The 6005-nt window shown below is 43.7% G+C and overlaps 1 non-coding gene across 1 annotated transcript; it reads left to right on the forward strand.

The window, feature by feature from the left end:
* Positions 1-743: 743 nt before the first annotated feature.
* Positions 744-815, forward strand: TRNAW-CCA. The gene has a single exon. It is a non-coding gene; the product is annotated as a tRNA-Trp (tRNA).
* The last annotated feature ends 5190 nt before the right edge of the window (positions 816-6005 follow it).

Genomic DNA, 6005 nt, shown 5'->3' on the forward strand with positions numbered 1-6005 from the left:
CAATATTGTTTCCCACAGATCAAAATGGAAACTCCTAAAAGATCACAAGCTAGTCCAAAGAGACTTTTCTCAGGTTATGAGTTAGATTATATTCCTATCTTGAGGGAAATCTTCACTATTTTAAGAGATCCTCTGCCTTACCTTGATAGTCTAAGGAAATTAACTCAGCAACCTCCTGTACCAGGCACTAGACCGCTTTCTTCTAACTCAGAATTTTTTTCCTCTTTTTCTCTCACAGAAGCAAGTTCATTCCAGTTTCCATTTCAGCTTGTCATTCACCTAGACAATTTCACTTTGCTAAATCGTTTACAGTGGTAAGCCAAAAAATTCTCCCCTTAGAATCAAAGTCTGTATTCGCTAGAGAATTATTGTTATTTTTGTTCTATTCTCTGACGAGTCCTCTAGAATATCTCTAGGCAATATAGAGTGAGAGGCATGTTTTGAATAACCAAAAGGTCCCTTTGCCCCGAAAGCCCCACAGTGATACTTCAGCACTTTCAAAGCACAATCCCTAAATGATTAATGTACGGTAATGGAGTTTTCCTTGAGGTACTTTCTGTAAAGGGAAATCTTATCTCATTGTCCCTTTGTCTGGTTAGCACACTAGAATTAGGAGCATGAGGACAAGGGGGAAACCCTAGTTCTGTCTACTACTTCCTGAAACTTATCTCTAACTTAAAGTCCAAGCGAAGGGGCAGTGGAACTCCCAGTTTACCAGGAAAGGAAGAGTGTTCTTAGCGGGAGACCTCGTGGCGCAATGGTAGCGCGTCTGACTCCAGATCAGAAGGTTGCGTGTTCAAGTCACGTCGGGGTCATATTATAGCCTTTTAGGGCTTCCAACTCACGTTCACACACTTACTTACAGTGTGACTCTAGCCAAGTCATTTAAACCCCATTTGCTTCAGTTCCTTATCTGTAAAATGAGGACCCGTTGGAGAAGGAAATGAGAAACCACTTTGCGGAGACAATCCCATAGTGTAGTGAAGAGATGGACGGGACCGAACAACAGCAGTTGTCGTAATGATCAACAATCCCAGATAATTTGAATCTGAAGTGTCCTTATTAAACTTAAGCTTTTGCAAGATTTAAATTAAAAAATATCCTGGGGGCGGGGAGGTCAAGGAAGTTGTATTTTAGCCTTTACATCGTTTTTCTTTTCTCAGAATTTATCTACACCAGAGCTCCAAAATCAGGAGTAGATTCAACCAGGAATGATAACTTCTGAATCTGCAGTTGTCATACACCAGAATTACCAGACAGCGAAGACACAACCCACAGGGGTGTCTTTTGAAGGAGTGAACTGATCAGATCCCATGTTGGGAGTTAAGGCGACCAGGGATAACCTGAGGGATCAAAAAATGATTTCTGACCCAAATTACCAGCCTGGAATCATTGCAGCCTGAGAAATTCCTTAAAAAAAAAAAAAAGATTCTTGACTAGAAAAAATTTTATGTTGGTTCCCAAATCAGACCAGAACATTTTTTTGTGTGTGATTTATGATAACAACAACACAGTAATTTGACAGACATAATCAGACAGTAACCTGAGGGATCCCAGACAAACGTCTGACCCTTCCCCCTTCTCCCCCCACCGCATTAGTATTGAGGTTAATGTCAGATTTAGATTCTTGTAAACAAATCAAACCAGACCAAAAACGGGAGATTGACCACTGACCACTCAAATCAGAGTTTTGTATCAGGTTTTTGTTTTTTTACCCTAGAGCAAGGCTACCAGGATGATAGCCCAGAAAGTAGAGTAATAACAGACAGCAGACAACAACAGTGTCTTGCTCATTTGCCTGAGGGAAAATGGGATAAAAGGATATAAAAATTGAAAAAATACCAGATACCTCCAGGTACGACCTCGGAGTTTTTCAGTTCAACCCTCGCTTTTGACTGCTATGACTCACAGTCATCAGGACATTAGTAGGGCTGTCAGACTGAGTCTTCCCAAATTCAACATTTTGTTTAGGTGCAAGAGACAAACAGATGATACAAAACAACACACACACAAGCACACGGAACACTGTTTTCTACATCGCTACAATTTTCTAGAACTAGAGAATTTACCTTTAGTCAAATTTTTGCACTTAGACGCTTCCCCAGGGAAATTTTACCTGGTGTGTGCTGGAGGACTTCTAAGCTGAAAGACTCAGTCTTTCCAGCCTGTTCCTGTCCCTTTGTGGTCTGCCAATTTGATATGAGAGCATCCAAGTATTCATTGACAGGTACCACTGCCAATCATACTTAGAAACACACGCAGAAACATTTTTTAACATAGACTCAGTTTCTACATGACCACTGAGCACGAAACAAAGTTTTCCTAAGATTTACATAGTCTCTTTTTGTTGCTGTACAGTCATTTTCAGTTGTGTCCAACTGCTTGTGACCCCATTTGGGGTTTTCTTGGAAAAGGTACTGCAGTAGTTCGCCATTTCCTTCTCCAGTTCATTTTAGAGATGCGAAAATTGAGACACACAGCATTAAGTGACTTGCCCAGGGTCACACATTTCGTAAGTGTCTGGGGCCAGATTTGAATTCAAGAAAAGAAATCTTCCTGACTCCAGGTCTCAGGGTGTATCCACTGCACCACCTAGCTGCCCCATATAGTCTCTAGTTTGATAAAACTTTTAAAAAGAGATACAATTAGATTTTATAAATGTCAAAAGGAAAAGGTAAACATTTATGTTTCAAAGCTAAGCTTGTAAAATGTATAGAGAAGAAGGAGGTTTCCATGTCAACGATGCAGAATAGGAAAAATTACGTCAGAGCAGGTTGTAAAGTGATCAGTAAACACAGGAGTTACCCTGGAATTTGTGACTAGAGTAATAATCATCATAAAACTGAGCCAGAAATTTTTACCTTTAACCAGTTAATTATTGGAGATCTTGGCTAAATTCTATACTATATGGAAAGTTTTAGTAAGTTATGTGATTTTCCTTACCAAGAAAATGACCATACTACAGCCAAGTAGAAAAGAAATTTAAAAAAACTCTTAGGACATTATGATATAAGCAGCAGTTTGGCAGAGTTTCAGGAGCTGCCAGACATCTGTCTCCCCTGAGGGTCTGTCTGAGCTGGACATCCCGAGACAGGCAGAACCAGGTAGGATGGGAAGCTAACTGATCTCCCTGGCTGCTTCTCTAGTCAGTGAGAGAGAGAGAGAGACAGAGAGAGAGAAAGAGAGGGAGAGAGAGAGAGAGAGAGAGAGAGAGAGAGAGAGAGAGAGAGACAGAGAGAGAGAGAGACAGAGAGACAGAGAGAGACAGAGACAGAGACAGAGACAGAGAGACAGAGACAGAGACACACAGAGACACACAGAGACAGAGACCGACAGAGACAGAGAGCCAGAGAGAGACAGAGACACACACCGAGGCAAAGACAAAGAGAGAGTCAGACTGAGAGACAGAGAAAGAGAGACACACACAGAGACAGAGACAAAGAGACAGAGAGAGACACACACAGAGAGAGACAGAGAGAAAGAGAGAAAAAGAAACATAAGGGCAGGAAGAAATACAGAGACAGAAAGAGACAGAGAGAAGAAATATGCACTCAGAATGAAACAGAGAGACAGAGATAGTTAGAGATACAGAGAGAAACACAGAGATAAAAATACAAGGAGAGACAGAAAGAAATAGAGACCGAGAAAAGGGATGTTCTCATCATCTCACTTGGAGGCAAATCAGGTCCACTTTTACCCCTATCCAAGTTGGTGCTTTTTCTGACTTCCCATTCCCACACCCCTTCCCGCTCCGTACCCTGCTGGATTCAGGAAATGCCTTGGGAGGATCAGCTTGTCTGTCTCTCGTTGTCTCTGCCTGTCTCTTCTCTCCTCTGCTCACCTGACCTTGGTATCAACCACCCCTAGTTGGTCACAGGTGGGCTATTTGACTCCTGGCGAGTATCTCACCTTCTTTCAGTGGTGAGACTGTGCAGCAAGGATCTTGGCAAAGTAAGACGGGCAGGATGAGCCAGATAGCCGCTGAGCTGCCCCCCTTCTCCTCTGATTCCTGTGCTGTTATGCCCAGTACCATTCATGGAAAAAAACAGAAATACCCCCATTAGAGGAACCAATCAGGATTCCCAGGGGAGTTTCTGAATTTAGGGGTGTGACTGAGGCTTAGAGAAAGTCTAGAGTGTCCAAGAGTAACCTGGGGGCTCTCCCAAGTCATGCTTCTGAGGCTCTGAATGACATTTACAATTCCACACAAACATGAATTGCTTAGTCAGCATCAGAGACAAGCATTCTGGTGAGCAGGCAGGGCTGGCCTGGGTGAATTCACTTCCCCTCCAGCCCCCAACCCCCATCCCAGCCCTGGAGGCAGCCCAGTTCAGTTTGGGGAGAGTCTAAACAGAGCTGGGAGTGGGGTCTCCATTTTTGAGATCTTTAGGTCCTTTTTTGAGATTTCTCTGCCTGGGTCTGGCTCAGATCAAGAGTTGGTGCCTAAGGATGGGCCCCTCAAATGCCTGTGCTCAGTGGGGCAGTTTCATGGTTGTATGTCTGTGTGTGTGTGTGTGTGTGTGTGCGTGTGCGCAAGGGCACATGCATGTGAGTATGTGTATGACTGATGTGGGAAAGGATCAGATCTTGTGCCATTTAAGAAGGAGATGGATCCTGGGTATAAAAGAGCCAATGACTCTAACCTTAACCAAGGAAAGGGTTAGGACCCTCTTTAGAACCCTCAGAGCTTCAGGGCTCCCAAGCACCACCTTCTCTAGTTCATAGCCAGCAGGGATCCCTTCTCCAGAAGCCCTGATAAGTGGGCATCCAGCCTCTCTTTGCAGATCTCCAGTGGTGGGGAGCCTACCACTTACTGAAGCAGCCCCTTCCCACTGTGTGCATGGATACTATACCTCGTTGGAGGCTTCTCTGTCCTGGTAAAACCGTGATCCTCCTTTTGGCTGATATTTGCCTCGGTTTCTGACTCTTATCCACATCTCTGAGAAATCAAAGTTGGTTGGTGAGTTCCCAGGGCAGCCGTATCTATCTCTTTAGATATCCCCCTTTTCCTTCCTTAATTGTTTTTTGTTGTTGTTGTAGTTGTTACTTCACATACACCCCTTTAGGGTATGTCAGCGTTTTTTTTGACTTTAATCAATGAAATTCAAGTCTGTGTCCTAGATCAATTGAGTATTGAGGCTGGTGTTATCAATCAATCAACATTTATTAAATGCCTACTATGTGCTGGATACTGCGTTGAGTCCTGAGGATACCAAAAAGAGGGAAAAGACAGAAGCTTACAGTCTAATGGGGGAGACAACATACAAACAGATATATACCATGCAAGTTATACATAGCACGAAAAGGCGATAATTAACAGAGGGAAGGCAGTGGAATTAAGGCAGGTTGGGGGAGGCTTCCTGTACAGGTGGGATTTTAGCTGGGAGCTGAAGGAAGTCAGGAGGTTAGCAGTTGGAGAGAAGAGGGAAAGTATTCCAGGCACTGGGGACAGCCAGAACTAAGAGGAGGGTATTGTTCCTGTACCAGCAAGGAGACAGCTGCCACTGGATTGAAGAGTGTGTGTCAGGGAGGAAGGAGGGAGGAGACTGGAAAAGGAGGAGGGGGCTAGGTTATGAAGGGCTTTGAATACCTGGAGGCAGCTAGGTGGCAAAGCTGATGGAGTGCTGGGCCTGGGGTCAGTAAGACCCAGATTCAAATTTGGCCTCATACACTTACTAACTGTGACCCCAGGCAAGTCACTTAACCATTGTCTGCCTCAGTTTCCTTATCTGTAAAATGGAGATAATAATAGAACTTACTTTGCAGGATTGTTGTGAGGACTAAATGAGGTAATATTTGTAAAATGCTTTTCCCAGTGCCTGGCACATAGTAAGACCTTAAGAAATGCTTGTTTTCTTTCTTTTATAGGAAAAACTAGTCTAGCCCACATGCATTAGATGAAGCTCCCAGGGCACATACACTGCCTCTGGTCTAGTGAATTCCCTCCCACTAGGGGTGCAAGCACAGGCTGGATGACCACTTGTCAGGCATGTTATAGAGGTATA

This window comes from Trichosurus vulpecula, chromosome 4, assembly GCF_011100635.1.
Source record: "Trichosurus vulpecula isolate mTriVul1 chromosome 4, mTriVul1.pri, whole genome shotgun sequence".
In the NCBI taxonomy this organism is placed as follows: domain Eukaryota; kingdom Metazoa; phylum Chordata; class Mammalia; order Diprotodontia; family Phalangeridae; genus Trichosurus; species Trichosurus vulpecula.